Here is a 25,954-nt window from a genome sequence, read left to right as displayed (position 1 = left end):
TTCTGTCTCTCTCTCTTTTTCTCTTCTTCTTTGTATCAATCTCTTTAAATTTCTCTTTATCACTATCTCTCATTCCTCCCTCCTTAATTACAGCCCATCCATCTCGTCTACTCTCTCTCTCTCTCTTTCGTTATCTCCCTTTTCTCACCTTGTTTTTCCAGCTTTCTTATTTTCCTTCAAACACGAATTTGTGAATTTCTCATGTAAATCGGCTGCCTGCAAAAAGGCCGTTAACATACATAGCTCTTCCAGCATTCTTGAGGGCAGCCTTGCGATGGTATGTACTGCTGACAGTTGAGCTACGCTATTGTATCATAATAGTAGTTAGAAGGTACCAAAATTGTCTTATAGATTGTATGGATGTACGAAGAAATTGCAATTTAGCCATTATCCAGCATTTCACTTGTAACTGACACGTATGGCATACAGGGAAAATACAGCATAAATGATGAATCATCATCTTGTAATAAAACGACATTTATTTTTATTCCATTTGTATTGGAGCTCACTATTTTAATTTGCATCGATGATTATGTCATTGGTGAAGCTTCTCTTCATAAAATGTTGATCAATGCTCACTACATTTTTTTATAATCAATAAGATATTAAGTATACTATTGGCAATCTGAAACGAAATGATAAGACTGTAATATGGGGGATTTTTTGTTCGGGGAAGGGGAAGATAGCCCTTGCTCCCTTCCTTCCATTTAGCGAGTGCTTACGTATTTACGCAAGGCGGGTAAATGCAATTAATTGGTTTGAATCTGAAAGGAAGTACAATGTTTATCTAATCGTGTGAAGCTACGAAGCGTACCTATTGCATGCTAGAAGGTACATACTTCTCGCAAAATGGATGTACCTACCTGGCTTTGTATTGCTTATTTTACATATATAGACAACCAGTTTCAGCCTCTGAAACTACTGAACACATATAGGAGACCTTCATTATCGTAAAAGGAATATGTGTTGGCAAAAAAAATTAAACAGTTGACGTTAAAGAAATGGATGAAAAGAACACTATAATCACTAAGTATAACCATAAATATGAATTAAAAAAATAAACGTGATGACGTATTTATGTAAATAACAATTCACAAGAGCAATTAATTGCAACAAGACTACTTCTGCTTCTACTACTACTACTACTACTACTATACCATCACTTCTACTACTACTACTGCTACTGCTGCTACTGCTGCTACTGCATCTGCTTCTGCTACTTCTACTATATAACTACTACTAGTACTACTACTACAACTTCTAAGACTACTAATACCTATTGTACCGTTACTAGTCCTACTATGAATACTTTTACTACTACTGCTGATGTTGCTTCTGCTACGACTGCTATAACTAATATTACTACCACTATAAAATACTACATCTTCTATTAATACTAATATTACTACAACTACTACTGCTAATAGTACTACTACTACTACTATTACTTCTACGACCACTCCTACTAGTAGTATTACTACTATACTACTACTATTATTTCTGCTGCTACTACTAATATTACTAATATTGCTGCTACTGCTGCTAATGTATCTGATTCTGCTAGTACTATAACTACTGATTATATTACAACTTAAACTACTACTACTACCACTACAACTACTTGTAAGACTGTTCATACCAATTTTACCATACTGCTACTCCTATTACTACTACAACTAATTATAGTACTACTACTACTACTACTACTACTACTACTACTACTTCTACTACTACTTCTACCCTTACTGCTATTACTAATACTACTACTTCTACTACTATTACCAATTAAATATAACTACTACTACTGCTGATGCTGCTGATGCTACGACTGATACTGCTTCTACTGCTATTACTACTACTACTGATGCTGCTGCTACTACTACTACTACTACTATTTCTAAGACTACTACTACCAATTTTATCATTACTAGTCTCACTACTACTACTACTACTACTACTACTATTTCTAAGACTACTACTACCAATTTTATCATTACTAGTCTCACTACCACTACTACTACTACCACTACTACTACTATTTCTAAGACTACTACTACCAATTTTATCATTACTAGTCTCACTACTACTACTACTACTACTACTACTATTTCTAAGACTACTACTACCAATTTTATCATTACTAGTCTCACTACTACTACTACTACTACTACTACTATTAATACTACTAATATTACTACTTCTGTTGATGCTGCCTCTGCTACGACTGATGCTAGTAATAGTACTACTACCAACACTACTACTACTGGTACTACAGTTTGTATTACTATACCACTACTGCTGATACTACTTATATTACTACTACTGATGCTACTCCTGATACTGCACCTCCTTCAGCTACTACTAATATACTTCTACTACTCGTAGTACTGCTGGTTGCTGCTGCTAATTTCCCGCTAATAACAAATTCAAACTTCTTCGTTGCTTATAACTTTCGATCAACTTATCAAATTCTGCCCCTGATTCAAGAAGAGTGATTATTCATAATAACTATGAAATTGTAATCATGCACAAGTCTTGAGATACCATACAGATTCATTTGAATTTAGTCTGCTAATTTGTGTACGCATCGGTTTATTGTCAAATGGCAATTAACCTTTGTAACGTGTTCATTTGTATGAAAACAGAAGAATGGGAGAAACAGAATTGCAAAAATTTGAAATAAAACAGACCACTAATAAGCCGCTAATAAGAAAGTGATGAATTGTTGAATTATGAGGTTGCTAAGTCTTTGCGAATCTCAAATTGATAATTTGGTCAGTGGATTGTGACGAGGACACGAACAACTTTCCGTGTATACATTTATATTCTTCTCCCAAGTGCCTTCTCTTTTGGGTTACTACTCAAAATATATTATGGAAAGCATATTGGTATGTCATCTAAATAGAAAAGACCTTTTGAGGTCTTACATTTTGAAAAATTGACATTTGAGTCATTTTGTGTTTTATAACAAATGGGAAAGTTGTGTGGAACTACGTCACATTGACATTACAGATTCAGCCAACTTGAAGTTAACCTTTTTATGTATATTGATTAAAGCGTTTAATCATTAATAACATTATTATTTTTTGTCAGATTTCGTTCGAACTTTCTCCAGTCAGGCTTCTCTGATTATTTTGCTTTCTCTTAGAGTGGTTTGCTACTGAGGTTAGATTTTCCTTTAGTTCCTGCTCACAGTCATGTGTCAGAAGAGACAGGTGTATGAATGTAGGATATAGTTATTTCCACTGAGGCATCACATAAGACGAACCGTGAATTCATGTACAGTTGTTACAAACTTTAATCTACCGTTGGATACTGAAGCAACTCCCCCAGGTAAAACGACTGATCAAATGCGACATCGGCTCCGTATGTAACAAACCAGTTGCTAAAACAAGGCTGCTACCTTTATATTTCTCAAAAGCCAAAGTTTCAAAGGCATGAATTCACGAAAGTGGTTTAAATCTAAAACCTCCATTGCTGTCTCGCCTTCCAAATGAATGGCAATATTATTACTAGTCTGAACTCTTATTTTAGTTTACTGCATCATTCCACCATAGATAGAACCTCCGTGCTACAAGGAACACACATTTTTCCTCTTTTTACAAGAAAATGAATTCTTCCAAGAGTCCCTAAAAAGTATGACACACCTACAGTACTACTCTTAAATTCTTAATCACTTATCGACAAATGTGATGAAATGACATTAGAAAGCAGAGCACACAAGCCCTATATCATTGGGGTTCCAGAAACGAGGTTAGTGTAAAGAAAACAATGCTCCTGTCTGTCTTGTAAGTTTGGCATGTCATGTAGTTAATGAATACAAATGAAAAGTCTAAGTCATTAATTGGTTTGTACCTAACCACAATTCTACAGGCAAGATTTATGTATATTATAAGAAATAATCCTTAGTGCTGTCACTTTTGCATTTGACCCACTATTACTGTTCGCTGGTTCATATTTTGACGAGGTTTGGCTAATAAAGCAGACACAATGAGACAGACCTTCATAAAGGTCAGAGTTACGATGTCCGGACGTGTATTCTACCGTGATCTATCCGTAGGGGTACTCAAATCCTTCTATTATTGACAACGCTAACCATAATCTTTTAAATTGTGATACGCTTAAAGGAAAGATAGGACCATCCATATCCCTTTTATCTATTTTTTTTCCTTCCGAGGACCAACAGTTATATTACACTTCCATGGGGGTTAATACAATTAGGTTGCAGTCCTCAGTCACTCCTGATTTTAATGATTTTGATGATTTAACGATGAATCATCTCATTTTCCCCAGGCAGTTTATAGATGAAAAGTATAATGGGATCTTGCCAGAACCGTGTCTTGATCTTACTAAACATTGTGACACACACATATAATTCATTTCGTGTATTTCGTAAACCCACCCTCACTTAGATGCAAGTTTGGTTAAATGCTTGAAGTAATGTATTCCAAAAATTGTGTAGGTCAATCATGTTAGTCCTAGACTTACTCTGTATACATTTAACATATCTTTTGCGTTACGAATGATTGTAATGGGGTTGACGTTCTTCCAATGTTTTATCAATCGAATTAGGAACAACATGAATTAGGTGACCCTCAGAATCAATCCAGCTAAACCCCTTAACCTTAACGCTACCAGTGTACCTCATACATTGATTCATATTGGTATTCTCCCTCTCGAGTAATAACATCTGTCTTAATTCAATTTGTTGATTAATCAGTTTTCATTCTGCTGAAACAAGGACTACTGTCTGTATGATTATGATCATTCATACCTAATCAAATAATATGTACGTTGAGTCACTGACCCATCTCGTTCGCTATTCTTTGAAACGGGATTACTAATCATCTTCAAGATAGTAGTGGGAAAAACACAGAAGAAACCTTTCCAATGGTACAAGCTGAGTAGGCCTAAATATTAGCAGCACTATAGAATCAGCAGCACGATGAACAAACATGAGCAGTATAAATATTAGTGGTAGCAGTGACGTTAGTGATAGCAGTAGTAGAAGTAGAAATGGTAATCTTAGTAGTAAAAGAAGTAATAGTGGTAGTATTTGTAGTAGAAGTAGTGGCAGAAGCAGCAGCAGAAGTAGTAGTACTACCAATAGTAGTAGTAATGTTTATGATGGTGGTAGTAGTATTACCAGTATGGTATTAGTAGTAGTAGTAGTAGTAGTCACGGTAGTCGTAGTAATATAAGTAATAGTAGTAGTAGTAGTAGTAGTAGTAGTAGTAGTAGTAGTAGTAGTCATTATAAAAATGCATTTATATGCGCTTTGCAATTGTGATATTAACGGAAATATCGAGTTTTTAAATACCTGTTAAGGGTATTGAGATAATGCTAGTCATGGAGAAATCTTGGTAGTTTATAACACAGCTTGGGAGCAGCAGGTGAAGTGGTAGTATTTGTAGTAGTAGTAGTAGTAGTAGTAGCAGTGGTGGTAGTGGTGGTAGTGGTGGTGATGGTGATGGAGGAGTAGTAGTAGTAGTAGTAGTAGTAGCAGCAGTAGCAGCAGCACCAGCAGAACAGTAGAAATATTAGTATTATTTAGTAGAAGTAGTAATAGTTGTGGCAGTGGTAGCAGTAAATACTACTCATAAATGTAGTGTCACATTAATTTATATTTTTTTTTACTTTACGAAGCCAACTACGGGAACTGTCCATCAACTAGTTATTTTGCTTTTGCTTTTCCGTTTGCTAAGTTAAATGGGAATGGAAAATGGTCGTTGTGTATTTGCAGTAATTGCCGGAACATAAATGTAGGGAAGCAGTCATCATTACTCGTACGTGTGCAGGATCTGACTTTGTTGTGTCAAGGCTAAGAACACTGGCGTCTAATTACGAGAAAACTCAACGAGAAGAATCAGCTTTGTCATGAATTGAAACAAAAAGCAAAGGTTTAAATATCAGAGCAGACTATCACTCCGTTTCTTACGTCATTGAAGGAAAGGCGCTCACAAATGATGATCATGCACCGCTCGACATGTATCGCTTAAAATAGTAAGATATTCCCTTTTTCTTTGCGCACGGCACTTTTCTATCAATGAATGTAAGGTATCGTTCCGGCCAGGTGCACACGGCACCTTCGGTTCTTTAGCATGCAGAGTTGAAATTTGGAGATATAGGCATCCTTTTTAGGGGAGGCAAAGCATTGAGTACCACGACGACTGCTGACTCGGATGGACATTATTAGTGATCTACTAAGAATATTTCATCTCTAATATTTATTTTGCCCGAACACAAAAGAGGCATGTACCAGGAGAATTCATAACGCAAAACGGTTCGGAGGTTGATTTTTCATGCCCTGGTTTTTGAGGGGAGCCTACGCCTGACCAAGCTTTCTTCCCCCGTCAACAGAATTTTGTATATGTATATAGCGACCACAGGTGAGTGTCAAGTTTATTATCTCTCATTTCCGATCATTTGTATTCCTATGAAAACGTTAAGCAGTTGTAGGAGTAAAGTAATGATCACATGTGAAAAGGAATTCACCGCGTATTTATGGTGGGATTTGTTTTTCAGTTGTAAAAGTTTGTGAGGGTCTCAAAATAGTAGTCAGGGGCTGTGCTAAGTGACGGTGTATAACCAATTTGGTACTTTAAATTAAAGTTCAAATCAAGTGATTGATAATAATTATATGAATACATTTGCACTTTCAATACATTTCTTATCATGTGCCCTAGTAAAAACGACGTCTGTGAGAAGTTGAGTTTGATTATATTTGGTACCTCATTGTACTTTGTCAACATATTTTGTACAATTTTGTACAAAAAATACAAGCGGGCTTAAAGGCACAAACCCTTAAAAAATGTTAATTACAATTGTTCCTCTTTTGTTTCTTGATAATAAGTTTTTAAAAACACCGGGTAAAAGTAACGTTGATCAGAGTCATTTCATTGTTAGGAATGATTTTGAAAGGAATGCATATTTTCTCAATCAAAGTTAGCATTAAAAGACCTAGGACCTTTTAAAACTTCATCGAGATTCTGTTTCTTACAACGTAATTAATATTCAGTTGAGAAACACTGTAATCATTTCAATATTTTTATTTCTTCTCTCTAACGGAAACTATACTATTTGCACGTAAACGTATTTATAATTTTTTTGAGAATTCATTTTTAAATGTGTCTTTACATGTAAAATCATAAAGGAGTCTCACTTGAACACGTTTTAAATGACAATGAATATACACGCACACATAAAAAACAGACGTTCCTTAGATTTATAATAATAATATACCGTACTTATATAGCGCATATCACAATATGTCTCTATGCGCTGTAAGAAAGAGTAAGAAGACAAAGTGGATAGGGTAGCATAAGAAGAGTGAGATATGCTCAACATACTTTCTCTCGTTCACATTGGAAAGTATTTTTGAAAAGAAAAGTTTTAAGATTTTATATTCATATTTATATAATTTAAATGCTAAAAACATATCATACAATTTGGTAAGAAGCAAAAGAATATCGTAAAAATGTCAATTATGAAGTTATGAGAAATCCTGCAATTGCCGATTAGCATTAAGAAGTGGTAAAAAATAGTGAGAGGATTACATAATTTGGTTTTCTCTCTTGCTCTATTTTACTAGGCAAGCAGAGCTGCTTATAACATGAACAATATATATATATTTTTTTAAATGTAATACTTCCTGGGAAAAATTTCAATAGTTTGAACATGGGTGTAAGCCACAAATATGTTCAAACTATTAAGATTTTTGTTGTTTCTTCCAACATTTCACGATATGAGGAATGTTGTTTTCCTCGTTGAGCAGCCCTTTTCTATAACACAAATTTTTGTCTACATGACATCTCAGTGCTATCGGCAACTTCAACCAACGTATATATTTTTTGTTCGTGAAAATAGGTTCCGTTCATTATTCATTTTATTTCATATCATTCATGCTGCCAATGGTTTTGTTCCGTACCCTAAAGCAAAATGAACATCATTTCAATTATTTGTTGTTCTTCTTTTTTTTTTACTATTCCATGGCAATTTCATCAAACAAATAAATCATCTGTGAGGATGATATCTAACTGAAGGATATCCACGGGTCATTCACTTTTATCCCCGATGCTTTATTCAGCATCAAATTTTTCTATGCTTTTTGAGTCAGTCAATTTCCAGAAATTAGGTCTAATGGCATTTTGCCAATCCATATCTAGCAATTGACTCGAAGGGGGATGATGTTAGAATTATTGACAAAAATGGGTTTCGGCTAGACAATGGAATTGAATATGATATCATTGTGCATATTGTGTCTCTTTAGTCCTACGTGGATTGCACCCAGTCGAATTTGATCTTGTTTATTTAAGATAACCTTGGATGAAGATACTATTAAGAAGGAACGCTATACCCTTACGTTTCATTTCGATTTATTTAAAAAAATTCAACATTTTCATTTAAATTAACACCTATCAAAATTGTATAATGTTACGTTTTGTATTATTATTATACTTCTCTTTGTTAAACAAGCGCGATCTTAACATGATAGTGTAATGTAAAGTCGATTACGTCATAATGAGGCGTAAATTAGCAATAATAATCGAAAATAATTTACTTCGTTCATGTACATGACAATTAATTTGCAGCTTTCTATCAAAACGATGGCCTAAGAACCCTTTAATATCCAAGTAACCTTTCTAATTTCCTCGGTCTAAGTGAGAGGTGCATTTTCAATGCTATTCGTTGTCTTCTTTTTCTCACAATGCTCATCTTTTTTTAAGTTTGCAGTGTTGTCTTATTCTGCCAGCTTTTTTTTTTCTCGCCCGAACTGATACCGTTTTCATCTAATCTACCTAATACTTATTTAGAAGAGAAAGCCAACTACGTGTATGAAATCGTTAATAGAAACGTTGTAAACGAATATACTAATAAGATAGAGAATGTGTTAGTCGATTAAATTGAACAGGAGACGTAGTTTTAATTCCACTCCAAACTACAAATGAGCAACTACGTAATCATGTCATTTTCAAAGGTCATTAGACGTTCTCGACGTAGCTTTATCAAATAATCTATTATCCCTATTAGACTGTTAAAACTGGTTGTGACTTAATTTTGCTTTACTCCATTTCAATTGTCTGTATGCAACTGAGCCTAATCCGCGTAAATCTGATAAACTTTCGTTCACGCCTGAGGAAATGACATTTGTATTAAAAATCAAATAGTAGAAAATGAGACTTATATTTAGATTTAGTAAGCAAAAGCCACCAAACATCAAAAGACACAGCTTCAAGATTATTGATAATTTGTCTTGAATCCAAAACCTTTTTAGGGAATCTTCCTTAAAGAACTTCTTAATTCGAATTCTGATTGATAATTCACTTGATGCATGTAAGGAGTTTGTAGGGAGTGTTCCATTTTAAGAAGTTTCGCTTCCGTGCCAGGTAACGACCAGTGAATCAGTTGGTGGTCCAATATTTGCGCTAGCGACAATTGGTCCGGACTTTATTTCATCAAAAGTATATGTAAAGAGTTAATGTTGTAATTGGGTTTAGGATTAGGTTTAGAGTTAGGGTTAGGCTAAGGAATAAGGTATAGTGTTTGGTCCAGGGTTTAAGTTAGGAATTCGGTTAGTGCAGGAGATTAACCGCCGTGTGTCGTATAACGTGGACAAGTTGGAATGGATGGATTGAAAGCTTTTTAAGAACAACATCAAAGAATATTTCCTTCCCAAGCCCTTTAAGAAATGCCACTCACATAAAAACAACATATTGACGTTTTTTTTTTAGAGTTTCTGGTGCATATAGTAACCGCGAAAATTAACTAGATATTGATTTAATTCACGTTCACAATTGATTTCAATTCTTATGGGAAGTCTATACTTTTGAAAGAATTTCTTGGACTTTATTAATCTGGAAATGCGTGGGACCCAAAGGTATACTTCGTCCGGGTCACATATTTTAGGTTTGTCATCAGGCTTGAAATCAATAAAATACGTGATTAAAATGCAACCGAGCCGAAAATTTCTGAGAAAAAAACCCCTCTTTTTAAATTCATTCATACAATGTTATTCATTTATCATTTATTCTTTCTAGCTACAGAACCATTTCAATAAAGGGGCACAATTTATTACACTTGTTTTAAAGAAAGAACTTCTAACACAAAGTGTAAGCTTGCAAGATCTGACTACATGTATTTCTATAAACAAATCTAGGGGCCCATACAAATTCCACAACGGTCATTTAAATGACAGGCATGTTTTTAGAACCTTTTTCAAAAGGAATATGTACAAGTTAAATTGACCTACACGTACCCCTGTCACAATGGAGAAAAAGATATGGAGGGGACAAGATGAGACAAAGGGTAGTAGACCCCCCCCCCCCCCATACTAGATGCAAGTGCCCCTTCAATTACTGGATCAACGATTCATTACTGCTTTAATATACCAATGCGTTCACTTGTACCAAGGCCCACCTGCACGTCTTTCATCATGATATATCACCGACTCTGAAAATCCAAATTCCTTAAAGGTATGTAGGGCTTCACCAGATTTGATTTGATTTGATGCTGTTCTTTTTACCTCAATTTATTTCGGTTTCGAACCCGGGACCTCCTGGTTACTAGATTACTGCTCTAAATGAGCTATCGCGCCTCAGTGATTCCAGGTGAAATTGTTTTTTCTAAATCTGCATTAGTAGATTAGTTCCTTACTAATCTTTCCTTTGCAAGGGTTAGTGTACATCACCTAGACTCATATAGACCCTTAGCACATTTTCAACCGCAAGCAATGGTAACCAAATTCAAAAGGCGAAACATAGTACTTGTGACTGTCATAGTGCGTACGTGACTGGTCATCATACCCGTGATGTAATACTGCGAAGTAGGTGCCTCGCCTTACAATTTCTTTACTTTTAAACGAAGAAAATAACGTTACTGATCATGGTAAAGAAGTTTTGGATTCTCGACTGTCTCAAGAGGCAGGGTCAAATGTTTCATCGGTGGTTCATTACCATAGACATCTTCAGCTAGCGTACTCATGATTTTGAGTGAGAAATAATGATCAAGCGTACCTTTAGAACGTATACCTCGTTCAGGGAGTCGGTTATAAATATTAATCAGTAAACATCTTCTAAACATCTTTAGTCTACTTCATTCTGATTGTTTTTGCAACATTTTGATAAAGAACCTTATTCCACCTCATGAAAGGTAATCATTCTACATCCCCATGACCCTTCAGATGCTGAAGAGGATATTAGACTGCTCTGAGAAGAGACGAAACATCAAACCAAAAGTACTGACATCATTTCCGGTATCATTGTGTTGCTTCTAAAAATGATTGAGAAGTTTGAGTTCTGATCAAGAAGAAAATTGTGAATTGGTGTCATTATTTTTATGACGGTTTGGAAGAATATTAAAATAGAAATATCCCCTGAAATGTAGTGCTCCTCAAATGCTCTCTTATTTGAAATATGACGAGAAATCGCCGAAAAGTTTCAGTCAAACTTTCACGACACATGTGAGTGGAATCCCATATACTAATTTTCGTGTCCATTGCATGTGATTTTTTGAAGAGTGAGCCTATTTCTTTTAATTTTGATCATCCCAAAACCTCCATGTATACATTATTTCGTATGCACTGTAGCATTTCACTGTCGTTCCAGACCGTAATTTTACATTGTAATCGGAATAATAACCAGTACTGAACTTTGTCTTTAAGAAAAGGCGTAGAGTATTTCAGTGACTTCGAGCTCATGTTGACCATAAACAATGAAAAAACCCATTTTATTCCTCTTTTGGACTGAGTAAGGCACTTGCCTTAGTTTGTGTTTGCACCTGCTGCCACTGATCTATTTACTTGAAGATTGCACGGAGCTCCGATGTATTGATACAGAATTTCTCCTCCGGAAGTGTTAACCTAGAACCGAACAAAATTGGTTGACATTAATCGGATCCCAATGAAAAGATCTACATTTTTACGAGTATTTTCCTCCCTGTAATTTCAAGAAAATGGTTTCAACCAGTCTAAACGTCATTCAAGATAACGACGTGTATCACTGCAACACGAAAGTACAATGTGGATTTCTTCCAGTTTAGGATATTTCTAATGGTATCTACGTCAACCGAGAATTAACGGGAGGCATTAAATTGACGGAAAACACAATGAAATCATAACGACGCCAGGTGTAGTGGATATTCGTCACCTGCTTACTTCAATTCGGAAGAAATTTATGTACTGAAAAAAATAGAATTGTAGCCGTTCAGATTTTGTTTGCCGTGCCTATGACGGGTCAAGTCATTTGCCGACGTTATTTTCTCGAGCATAGCACTGTACACGGTTTTTAAAACATAGTATGTTAATGAAAAACTGTTTACATCCATATCCAGAGACGAGTTTTACTTCCATTTCGGAGTGAGAGAGAGAGAGAGAGAGCAATCTACTTTGTCAAGCATTCTAGCGGTGTCTTCACTCATACTAAAAGGCTGGTTATTTTCAGAACAGTCCTGTTATTACAATGACACCAAGCATCCGCTCAAGAGTGCAAATTTGCTGCGGCCATCTAACAAGTCGAGTTAAAAAAAGTAAGAGAAAGTGAGAGACCGGAAAAGGCTGGAACAATGCCACAAGTCAGGTTTGGACAAGAAAAATTCGTTAGAGAGGGAACTGTGAAGGCAAAATTTTGCGATGAAACTAATTGTAGGGTTTTTACCCACGAGGCGTTGTCTATAACGAGAAAGATCATTCGCCGTATTTTCGCGGAGCGCGCGACGATGCATGACAATTTTAGAAAACGCTATGTCATTCTGGTTTAGGAAAAACGTATATATAGGAGGGATCGTACTTCATCGTTTGCTCTTTACTGACAGTAAAATGTCCAGATTCTTTTTTAAGAAGAATGAAAAAAACACTGGCTCTCGTCTTCTCCCGCCCAAGGCTTACACATGTATTACCTATAACATCTATGTGACAACTCCATTACCCTCAAGACGTATAATATTTTAGTTACCTTTTCTTGTAACACTTTCACTATCAGCCTACTGCATCATTTCATTCTTATCGAGATGCGATCACTCGGTGCAACAGATGTCGTCATCTCGAAATTATATTAAAACTGTAAGAAATGCTTCACCAACGAAAGCTTTCAAAGTTCATAATCCACTTTATATACTTTTGAATAGCAAGGACGAATACAAGACATGAATGAAGAGTGTCCTTGAGATGATGTGATCAAGTCCTAATTCTAGATGAATACTTCATCATCACGGATTTATCGAATGAACCTTTATATACCATTCCAACAAACACGCGAGGAATTGCATTAAAAAAATGGCAGAACTTTAAGAACCAAATACAAGGTCATGAATGGGTCCTGGAAAATTGGGTGGTTAAATATTTGTACGTACTTAATAATATTGATGACCATTTATAAAGCGCTCTTATCCGTCACGCAGTAACGCTTATTGCGCATAGACATTATTACCCTGGTTATAGTCAAGACGCCAAAATAACTTGGCCTCATGCATATCAGGTACCCATTTACGCCTGGGTGGAGAGTGGCAAATGTAGATGAACGTCTTGTCAAAGAACGTTAGTGCTAGGTTGGGTTTTGAATTGCGTACATTGTAATCTACAGTCTGATGACTTATCCTCCAGACCACAAGACCGTGCTTCGTTCCCAGTCAAGATAGAGAGTATGGGCTTTGGGGTCTAAACACATATTTCGGATGTTTTGGTGGTATGTACTTACTGCCAAACGCGGTTCATCTAAAATTCAAGACGCTGGTTTTCTAATCACATTAACGAGGACTTGATTAAATCTAGATACACAATAATCATTAATATGAAATTAATCACAGTGAATATGACTCTGCGGAGTCAAATGTTTGTTTGTAATTAGGCATGTTAATAGTGAGTGATTGGAGGTCATTATACAAATATTTATCTTCCAACGCCACCTTTTAGCGTTTTTTAACCGACTCCCTAATTTATCAACATTAACATTGATGACCTTTCCGTGAAACAGTCAGATTCATCACTTTTTGTCAGATGTGTCACTGAAAATTGCCTGTGGCAAGGAATTATACGATGATTGCCCCGGTGATAAATACTCTGTAGTTATTTATTTATCCAGTGTCTATGATTAAGATACAAGTCACGTCGAAAGGCCACAGGGGTCAGTTCTTAGCCTCGTATATGTATATGTATTCATATTAACTTTTATCTCATTCATAAATGGAAATGTCATCTTGTATGCAGAGTTCAAATGTAAGTGTTCTTTTTCATTTTTTTCGAGAATTAAAATAAATTTGTATGAAATTTGTTTTTATTTAGTGTGTTATTATCTGTGCACCATGGGACATCTAATTCAATATATAATTTATTTATAATTACGATACCCTTTACCTTTCCTTTGGGTGATTGAGCTGATTCCGTAACAACTGTCGCTAACTATACACTTCTATTTTCTTCCATACTGAAATGCTACCAAGTGATTACTATCCTTGATACAGACTGCTGAATAAAGCAAATGTTCTACCACTTGTGTTTAGGAGTTCTGTCAATAAAAAAAGTTAAATCACATTTGATTCATAAACGAATTGTTGGAAATCTTATTTGTTCGGCTAAGTTGACTGTGGAAGAAAAACAGATACATAAGACAAACGGTAAACTCCAATCCGGTAACAATTAATTCTGCTATACCTTGCAAAGGTCCACAATTTTCTGTCAAATAAATAACATGCGTCTTGCCTACCTGTGCCTATGTTATTTTTTATTATGTCTTTTTAGAGCGTTTGATACGTCAAAAAAAAATTGAAAATCAATAATGTAAATTGGCCGCTAATATAGTTTTTTCGTCGATAGCATTTACACCTTTTAATCTTTTCATCTCTTCACATCGTTTATTGCAATTAAAACCTTCCATCCAAAAGATGATCAGGATCACACGATACATTTGACATCTACAACTGCACATGGCCTTTAACATCACGTCAACATACACCCACAAACCTATTTATTTACAAGGTACATATCAAACGACGCAAAAAATCAATATCCCAGAAGGCTCACTATCGGAGTCAATATGAAGAAACAAATAAAGGGCAATCAAGATGTAAACACAAACGATTACGTTTCCCTTCCCTTTGAATTTAGTTCTTAGTCGATGACATTTTGATGACGATATATGAGATGAGATTCATGTGGGCGAAGAGGATATATACATTGGTTAAGAGGAAATGATTCGTTTCTGCCCTGCCATTCTTTACAATGTTTAAAGCTTTTGTAGATATTCTTTTTCTTTTTATTCAGATCGTTATGTTGCGATGAAAACGTAATGTTAAGGAACTTAAACGAGGTTATTGGACTTCATATATCATGATAAGGTTAGAGAAAAACAGGGTGGGTTTAATCGGTCATTCTGTAGCTCTATAGAATGTTTTCCGACATGAACCGTCTCGGCATTTCTCCTCTTTTTTCTATTTCTATCTCTCCATCTACTTTTCCCGCTCACACAGACACACCCACACGCGCACGCACACACACCACAAACACACATGCGTGCTTGCACCCATACTCCTTTCGTCTCTTCCTATATAAACATGTAAACAAATTCTTTACGATTTCTAAGGACCATCAAAAAAAAGATATATAATCTGATGACTAGAATGGTAACTCAAAAAAGATAGTCTATATAGGTGTGTATTAAAGACCAGATTAAAGTCTTATAGAATATTTAACATTCTACATGATTCCTCGTGATTATGTTAAGACATTTTTCATCAGTAGTATTTTTATTAGGATTAAACTTCTTCCATCTCACTGCCCCAAAAGGATTTTTTCCTCCTAGAGAATGCCCCGATCATATCAATAACCTGCGATATGCTGGAATATTCTACTGATTCTAATAGTCCAAAGTCAAAATGTTTAGAAGACTCGCATATGGCAAACTGTCTTGTGGAATATTAAGCGATTCTCGAGCAGCCCTAGCTTTCATAAAAGAGATCGAAAAAAACTCCAACATTAAGTTGAGACAGTGCAAATCCCGGTTAATCTTTAAGGTAAGAGGGTACCGGGAATTTTTTGTCATATTTACGTTTTCGTTCCCTGTCAAATCATTATTACATCTACAAGTGGAGAGTTTTTATTTGATCCATCCATCCATCCCTCGAAGGGCATGTTCGAGCCTGTCATGATGGTGTTCCTCAACGAACCGTAGCCGCGAGTGGCTCTCGGGTGAGGTGAGCATGCTCTTTAGACACACAAACAGACGTCATTCGAGAAGACAGAAGGACCTACACTTGGAGGAAACCCCGCTAATATTTGCCGATTGACTTCACTCCTGATTACCTTCATATTCACGTCTCCATAGATCCTGATCAAACCATTTAGTCTTTATCGTACCCTATACGTCTTCCCATTCTTTTCCTCTCTTTACCTTCTGCCGTTTTGTTCTGATGCTATCTTGTTCTGATGCCAAACTTAGGCTCCTTCTAAAATAATCTCACCTTACATTAGTTTAGTGAAGTCTAACGTTATTCCCTTTCAATAACACATCTTATTTGTTTTATAAAGAAAAAACTCTTATCAGTGACAATATAATTTTTAGCTGAGTTCCTATTTCCAGTTTTCTCAACATGTTGCATGTGTACTATTTCACGACTCTCAGTACACCATCGTGTCTGTTCTATTCTCCTACCTTGCCTGTATCCATCCATTTGCTCAAATCGCATCCCGGCAAATCTTTCTTAACTTGAGGGTGACGTCATGATGTTTCCTAATCGGTTGCGTTGGGAGCTATGCGCACTCGGGGGAGTTCCAGGGGAGGACTGAAGATTATCTCTAGTAGTCACCAATGAATGCAGCAGAAAATTGAACGGAAAGTTAAAATCTTTTTGAGGGAGCTCGCAAGGGATCTCATTCTGTGGCCCCTCAGACGCTTTGTAAGCCATTTGAAAGGTTTTCCTTTTGGTTAATAATGCATTGGCATCGTAGGTAAATAAACTTTGTAAATAATAAGATTTTCCTACCTTGACATTGAAAAGTTAGCTATACTTTCCGATTGATCTGAAGTCTTTTGTATTTCCTAACGATTTGTCGAATGTTAACTCTCTTGCGAATGTCTCTCACGGTCCTCAATTGATTGCCTTACTTACCCCTTGGGGTTAAGATCCACCCTTGTTACTTCCTAATCGTATTAAGAATTCATACACTTACTCACCCATTAAAAAGAATATTACAATAAAAATTAAATTAATGGAAAAGCAACCTATCTAACATTTTTCTCTATTTTCTCACTCTACCTCTCTCTTTCTTTCGCTGTCTTTGGATATATATTGTTTGTCCTATACTTGTTATTGTTTTTTGCCAATGTTTATAAGCGATTGTTTTCCCTTAAACCTAAATTAACTTTTGTCATAATATTCATGCAGCAATACAGAGAATGTGCAATACATTTCATTTATTTAAACTGTTGGAAATTAAGTTCAATGCCGCGATTTGCCACTGCCCATCGTACTTACCTATATAACTGTTTACAAAGTGTTAGTTGAGTTTTCTTTTACATATTACGGTATGTGCGATGGCGGGGGTTAAAGTTCAACAACTATTTCTTCATAATATTTTAAGTCCAAACACTAAATATTCTACGCCATCAAATCACTAATCATGTAAATGCTCAACATATCTTCAAGTTCATGTATTACCAATACAAATTAAGTTTTTAAAAGTATAGAATTTGCCTTTTGATTTCATGTTTTTTAAATATATTTTAATGACGATTCAGTCAGAATGTTCCCGGTCAAGAATTGTCGGCTACGCCGCGCAAGGCGGATGAAAACCGTTCCGTGTAGTGTGGTGAGTTGGTCTCAACCCAAGCGATAAAACTCACGGCCTCATCATAACAAATACCTGTCAATCATGCCCTCATACCAAGCGCTCTTGCGAGACAAATTATGGTCTTGTAAGTCATAATTAAATCAAGGGTGTGAGCATGTATACACAAATCCCGCATTTTGATCATCACTGGACCAATCTCTGATTAGCGAAGCTCATGACGCGCAAAGATGGAGATTCAGAGAGAGGGACAGAAGATATAAAAGATAAAGATAAAGAAAAAAAGGAAGATGAATAGAAATCCAGAAATAAAAGAAAGTGCATAATGCGGAGTCAAAGCTTGCGTCCGTTCATAGCGTGGGTTTAAAGAGATTCGTTACTAAAAATGGCGCCGGGAATTCTTGACCGGGAACGTTCTGACTGAATCGTTATTTAAAACAATATGAAGCATACAAGCAAAAGGGCAAATTCTACTTCTAAACACTTAATTGCGCTCGCCCGCAAAAAACCAGTCTCCTTGACGTTTAGATTGACAAAAAAGTGCCAGGTTCTCTGTTTACAGCGAACTGGAATCAGTGGCGGATCCAGGGGGGGGGGGCCCGTTGAGAAAAAAATCATGTAAAATCACGTGATTTTTACCTTTTTTGGGGGTTGGGCCCCCCCCCTGGCGCTCAAGGGGGGGGGGGGGGGTGCAAATTGAAATTTTTTTGAGGATAAAAAAAAAAAATGTGCTCACTATGAGCGAAGTTTTGGCCGGCGCGTTTTTCAAATTTTCGGGAGCAAAAAAAAAAAAAAAAAAAAAAAAAAAAAATGTGCTCTGTACCTCCCCCCCCCCCCCCCCCCCCCCCCCCCACTGAGCGACTTTCCGGCCGGCGCGATTTTCAAATTTTCGGGAGCAAAAAAAAAAAGTTGGGCCCCCTCCCCTAAGAAATCCTGGATCCGCGCCTGACTGGAATAAGGCATTTTATTGAGCGATATGATAATTAGCTTTCATTTAACGAATGTGCGATTTTGCTTCTACTAAATAAAAAAAAAATTCTCGATAAAAGCGTCCTTTATAGTAATTGGCGAGCGCACTAGTATGTTTTCCTTTGAAAGCTCGACATTTTAAAGTGCTATACTACATTTTGATGGGATATCTGATCAAATACAGATTTTATGAGTGTAACTTTTTAAAAAATCAGTTTACAACGCAAACTTGTACAACAATAGGGATGGAAATATAAAAGCGCTGTTCTAAATAATTCGCAGGAAAGTAAATATTTAAACTCATCCTCTGTATCGCACTTCTGATGTTAGAATCATATAGACTAGAGTGCATTTCGGTTTAGCATCCTTAATTAATCCGTACAATTTTCAAATCGTGTTTAGGATACGGATTATATTGTCTTTTCTCTTTCTTAAAATTGATCGAATTTTTACGATGGGGAAGGGGTTGATGATATTCTGCTCCTCGTTAATCTTATTGGTATCATCCCGGTGAAATGGGATCGACGTATATGAGGAGAAAAAGTATATTGTGTGATGGCCGTCTTTTCTATCGTTATGAAACGTGAGAGCTGCATGGGAATCTAGTGGCGGCGCGAATTTAGGAAGGCCCATGGGAACATTTAAGCAAAATTGAAGCACATGGACCGCGGAGCAAGCTGAGCTTCATTGAAATCAAAACCAAATTAAATGTTACCAAGTCTTATTCAAAACTCTTTAAAAAGTACATATTGAACAGCGTTCTCCCAGTATAGCTAAGCATGTACACAGGATGTTATGGAATATTGGTCCTCCGTTGGGCAGCTCACAGGAATATCATATTGTATTTATATGTTCTTGTCAGAATTTAAAGGTTCTGTCTCGACTATGGCTAGAATATTTGAATTTACCTTTAGATATTATTTTGATATATTATGTCAGGGATTTAGAGCGATACCCAATACTCATGATTAACATGTTACTTTGGCCTGGAATCATGTCAAATACACTTGGCTGGATGCTCCCCAGGGAGTGGAGAATGTGCATACATTGTGTGCGGGTAAACCTGAATCCGATGACCGGGGTAATGATAATTCTGTAAAGCGCTGTGAGAGGGTCTGCGGTCCTGAAAAGCGCTATATAAGAACGAACTATTATTATTATTATATTAATTATTATAACGTATGTCCATTTTTCCCTTTTTTTTTGTCTAATTATTTTAATAGTGTATCTCAGTTTACTTTATTAAACATGATAACCCATATTGAACCTTCTAAGAGCGTCGATTACAAATGGAATAAAAGATAATATATTTGAAACCCTATGGCAGAGGAGAGGTAAATACAAGGAAAATGCTTAAACATAAACGCAGTTTTGACATAGATTCCAAGATTGTTGTGGAAGGGTTTTCTTCTTTGTGGGGCGGGGGGCTTAAATTGCTTGATTAAAGGACAAAAATACGGGGTAATTAATGCAAGTGATCAGCAGTAATAGCACTTCGTTTCCTTTATATCGGGGATTGCGGTAATAGCCACAACAAAAGCATATTTTGATTCGAGGAAATTAACATTCATAAAATTGCCAGGCATAGATAATCGGTACAATTTACACTATGGATGTAACAGATTGTGATATATGGCATGCTGTGGATATCATCGCACAAAATTCCCTCACTGTTTGTTACATTAGGGCGTCTTAGACCTTTTGCGTACCTCAATTTTTAATTCTGCTTTGTGATAGGTTTTTATATATCAATATTATATTCTTATTTTTCCGCGATTCATTTTTTGTATATGAATTATCAGAAAACCACACAAATGCATTGCCCCATTTCGGCCTCACTCACATGAATACGGAAGGAGTAATGTGTCCTACAGAATTGGTTGTCTGTCAGTTGCTTGTAATAAAATGATTACTAAGTTGACAACATAAAGCGAGTACGTGCACATGACACGAAAAATTGAATTAGTGTGCACGGAAACTGAATTCAACTTACATCAATGAACATGTAATGAGTATTTTTTTAATGCTAAATAAATCAAAAATATTTTTCATGCTATTGGGATTCGAGTCTTCAAAGGTAACGTCTTGAATTATATGTTAACATTGCTTTAAAATCTACATTGGTATTCATTTACTACTTTTTTAATCGTGTTTAGAATGTTAATGTCCGATTTACTCCAGAGCCATTCTTGTCGAGTGAAAGGTTTTAAAATCGTTTCCTGCTCAAAATGAGTAGTTATTGCCTTGTGTGCAGTATTGAATTGAAAGCTGATTATAAGAAAAAGAGGAACCTGATAAATTCATTCCAATTCTACTGGCCCTATTGCTGACATATTGATGAACACACGTTTTGCTCCCATTTACTTTCTCAAGTTGGACCCTTAAATTGGCGGTAAATCTTGATAATGGGGATGTAGTCTGCGCACGACTATTTAACCACATCAAGTGTGTGTGCGTGGCTGATACTTCAAGTGTCTCACAGGGAAAGAAATGGGGTCATGATCTTCCAGAAGTAAACGCTTAACTAAAGTGAGGAGGAATATTTGCTATTATCCCTATTGTTTATAGTGCTGCACAGAGTAATTTTTTAATTCGTATCATGTTAAATTCGGTTGCATGACATGTAGCCTTTTCCCGTGATAATTGCTCCGCGGCCAATGTCCTACACTAACCAAATAATCAAGTTAAAGCGGGACTGCACTACTTGTAGTTACTTGCGCCCTCTATATAGCAAACAATGCCTAAGCGGTACCCGTTGGTCCCCCATGATCCCCTTTTCTTATGTTAATTGAGAGCTGATCTGACGAGCTAACCACCTGTAAGTGGCCACGCTGGGAGGTCTAATATCTCCTGGCTTAACTAGTGCAGACAGGCTTTAAACATTGTACCAAACACTATCCCTAACTCTAACCCACATCCTAAATATAACCGAAATAAGACGAAATTGCGAGCAAAATTTATATTAAATATCGAAGCACCAGACGCCAGACCACATAACGGATATCTAAATTCCGCTTTTTGTATAGTCATTTAATAATATTGATTATATTAAACGACGTATATTGCATGTTTGTTTGAAGTCTACACGAATATCCAGAGTTATGCAATACTCATAAATTAAAATATGTATCGTAAAAGCTACCCCCCAGAGCATTCAATATCTATATACATTTAGTATTAAACCATTTTAATGGTATCGTGAGAAAGGCAATTATATATATTTATTGTACAAACAGATAAACTTGGCAACTACTGAATGGTAATGGACAATCGTAATATTAAGAGATCGATTTGGGCTGTCCACGTATCTATTGATTAGTAGTTGGAAATCGCATTAGACATGGACAGATAGTCGTCTGGAACAGCTAAATTGATGATGCAGTTTAATTCTATTTTCGTTGCTTTCTTATGTGGTAGCTCAAAACTAATTAAGATAACAATTATATAAATAAGAATCAATACAGCATTGAGTAATTAGTCACGTCATCTCTGTCTCTATGGATAACCGTTCGCAAACACTTTCTTGAAAATCAACTTAAGGCAATTTATTTGAGCTTTCTCCTTCACCTGTAGAAAGTATATGCAAACATTACAATGACATTTCACATAATCTGAATATTCTTTATAGAATATACATTTTTCTATTGAAAATGTACTTGTGTTGATTATACGAATGTATTTTTTTCATTCCAGATAAATTATGTATTTGATAAAGAACACCTAGTAGAGAACTGAAAGTGATAAAAGATCATTATGAGAAGATTGCCTCTCGACAAACTGTTACCTAAAGAGAATCATGGAGATGAAGATGGATATCATCAGGCCGTCGACATTTACCTTTTTCAAGTACACTTAAAGATCATTATAGTACTTGTTTACCAACGTAGTAAGGTTAAGATTTACCGTTAGCGGGCAAACTTTAAAGAAAAGATTTCTAACTGAGAACTGTTGCTGAGCTAGCGCCATGACCGTCCCTGGACGGTGTTATTAAGTTTACATGATTATTATTATTTTTAGTCTCACGTTTCAATGTAATGTTTATTACCTAGTTATTTGATTAGCTCACAATGACATACATCATGAAACGTATCCACCAAATAAAAAGTACTAAAGAATTAATGAATTTTCAAACGAATTGATATTTTCAAATGTAATTCACATATAATTTGCTGGTATGATTTAAGTTTGAATGACTAAGCTGATATTCGAGCATGATACTCTCCTAAATAACACACTCAACGAGGGCATGTTTTCGTTAGCTTTCTTGACACGCAGGTAACTGCACCAAGATTGCCCTAGGACGTAAAACGGGACATTCCCTTAAAATGTAGGTTTGGAAAGCACATCGTTGATGGAACAAGCCATCATTAGATCAATGTTTCAGCAGTTCGCTGTGGCAAATCTACTTGCCTCGCTAAGAAAGCATTAAAAGAGTACAAGCAGCCGCTGGGGGGCCTCCAGGTGTATTAGGTTGCAACAGAATTCGGGCAAGTCTAAACTGTTAATACTGATTCATGCATATATTGAAAACCTAATATTATTACTTTGCAGTATTTGATCATAAAATAAATCAAACTCTTTCTCGAGAACTAAGGATATATTAAATTGGAAAAACCATAGTCACTCTTTGGAGATACAGTCATTTTTTAGAATGTCTGTAGAGATCGTCCAATTTTTAAGTCCAAATGACCGTTACAATCCATCGTTCCTGTCTCCTCAAACACATATTGAACGGACACACGAATATCCTAGAAACGTATAAATTATACTTGCACTTCCACATGTTATTCCTCTAGGTGACAAGGGGCGCTCCATTTGCCTAGGATCTAGGACACTTGATAAGAGGAAGTAATTCATGCTAAGGAATATTAAATATACACGCTTTTGATCCACAGCACTGTTAGTGATTTATTTACATTCTTACAAGATACTGGGATTTCTAGGGCGGACGATAATAAAACATATTATAAATATCTCCATAGCAACGCGATCATTGATTTAGTGAAGTATGAAACCACATAATTATGGGCCTCTTATTGGTCAAAACTGCAGGCATTAAATTCGATACTGCCTGCTGGGCAGTATACAATGCAAGGACGCAACAGACTTTATTCACCAGCTATCATATAGGAAACCAAAATAACGTTTTTAAGTTAAAGGGATATAAAAGCAGTAACATGAACTGATAGGAAACTGTCCCTACACGCGCAGCGAGACACGCGCAATGCATGCTCTTAGATTGGGTAAATTTCCTTTGACGTTATAAATAAATACTTTGATAGGCATTTTTGGTTGAAATGTCTTTTTTAAAATATAGAATAGATACGGGGGATGCGGTATATAACAATTTGTCTCGGGGCACAGTCAGTTTCGAGATCACCTTGGGAAAAGTTTTAATCGTGACCCTCAAAACAATCAGTATTTGTATGATATGATGTACGCCCTGTAGACAAAATTACAGTGATCCCCTTATCATGTTTACACCGGCTCAAGATGTAGAAAGGCTCTTTCGACCTGATTTTCGTAGACTCAAATGTAAAATTTCGTAACAGCCCATTACGTCATATCACCTAATTCACATAATTACGTAATTGCTTTTTTTTTGTTCTGCCTGATTTTCAGAGACTCTGTCTTCTTCTATATACTTCAAATTTTCACAGAGTAACAACAAAAACTTTTTGTATACTCCTATTTGCACAGATTCACATGCAAGGGTGTCGATTTGTATCCGTGGTTGGGGGGGATGATAGGTGCCAAAATATTTTCGGCAATGGATCAAAGCAACCAAAGTGGTAGAAGCGTGTGGCAAGTTGCACCCCTCCCAAGCGCGTAGCCAGGATTTAATTTAAGGGGGGGCGGTAGTTAGCACACGAAGCGCGGTTCCTAGGGGGTTGGGTGCAGGGAGGGGGAGTCCCCCCCCCCCCGCAAAGCGAGGAAGCTTTGACGTTTCACTAAATTATTAGAGAAAGAAGACGATTCGTTGGACCGTTCTCGACTCTTAATCCTTGTTTGAATTAAATTCTCCTTCCTCCGCGCGTAGCGCGGTAGCTCTGACGTTTCATTAGATTATTAAAGAAAGAAGACGATTCTATGTACCATTCTCGACTCTTATTCCTTGTTTGAATCAAGCTCCCCTTCCCCCGCGCGTAGCGCGGAAGCTCTGACGTTTCATTAGATTATTAAAGAAAGAAGACGATTCGATGTACCATTCTCGACTCTTAATCCTTGTTTGAATCAAGTTCCCCTTCCCCCGCGCGTAGCGCGGAAGCTCTGACGTTTCATTAGATTATTAAAGAAAGAAGACGATTCTATGTACCATTCTCGACTCTTAATCCTTGTCTGAATTCATTTTTACCCAATCCTGCGCGAAGCGCGGAAGCTTTCACATTTTATTACATTATTAGAGAAAGAAGACGATTTGTTGTATCGTGTCCTTCATGAATTCAGTTTCCCCCCTACCGCGCGAAGCGCGGAAGCTTTAATGTTTCAATAAATTATTACTCTTTATCCTTGTCTGTATTCACTTTCGCCCATTCCGCGCGTAGCGCGGAAGCTTTCACGTTTTATTAAATTATTAGTAAAAGAAGACGATTAGTTGTATCGTGTACTTTGACGTTTCATTTGATTATTACTCTTAATCCACGTCTGAATTCAGTTGCCCCCCTAACAGCTTTGCCCTGTTCGCTAAATTATTAGAGAAAGAAGACGATTCATTGTACTGTTCTCTATATTAATCCTTGTCTGAATTCAGTTTCCCAACTGAAAATAAGTTGTGACATAATAATCTTTCTCCAAAAATGAAAAATGTTTTAGGAAATATCAGGAAATAAAATGAGTGAAAAAAATAAAAATAAAGATACAATGACGTGAATTTTAAAAAGGGTGAACGGAAACAACATAACAACTAGTGAACTATTTTATAAGTCATACTAATGTCCGAAAATCTTTCTCTTTGTCTCCGATCTCATCACGAAATCGTCACAGAGTTCATCTATGTTTACACTGTCCAGGATTGTCTGATGTGCATTGCAGATTGCTACTTTTGTGCTTCGCGCTTAACATTTAGCTCGTTGCTTTTGATGCTGCGTCTTTGCATTTGGCGCACTGCATTTCTATGATATGCTGTTGATTGAACAAATTGAATAAATTCATCAATTCCTGATGAAGCCGTATGAGCGAGAATTCAATTTATTCTTGTCTCATATACGGTTG

General features: G+C 36.3%; 1 protein-coding gene across 1 annotated transcript in view; it reads left to right on the top strand.

Annotated features, from left to right (window-relative positions):
• Window positions 1-6,139: 6,139 nt before the first annotated feature.
• Window positions 6,140-25,954, top strand: part of LOC105442779 — a 44,683-nt gene continuing 24,868 nt past the window's right edge. The window contains exon 1 of the mRNA XM_011675308.2: window positions 6,140-6,389. The gene's annotated coding sequence lies outside the window, so the exon portion shown is untranslated. The remainder of the gene's footprint in view (window positions 6,390-25,954) is intronic.

The sequence above is a fragment of the Strongylocentrotus purpuratus genome, unplaced genomic scaffold, assembly GCF_000002235.5.
Source record: "Strongylocentrotus purpuratus isolate Spur 01 unplaced genomic scaffold, Spur_5.0 spur5_scaffold_6, whole genome shotgun sequence".
In the NCBI taxonomy this organism is placed as follows: Eukaryota; Metazoa; Echinodermata; class Echinoidea; order Camarodonta; family Strongylocentrotidae; genus Strongylocentrotus; species Strongylocentrotus purpuratus.
The sequence above is the reverse complement of the archived record's forward strand: the minus strand, read 5'-3'. Positions and strand labels throughout refer to the sequence as shown.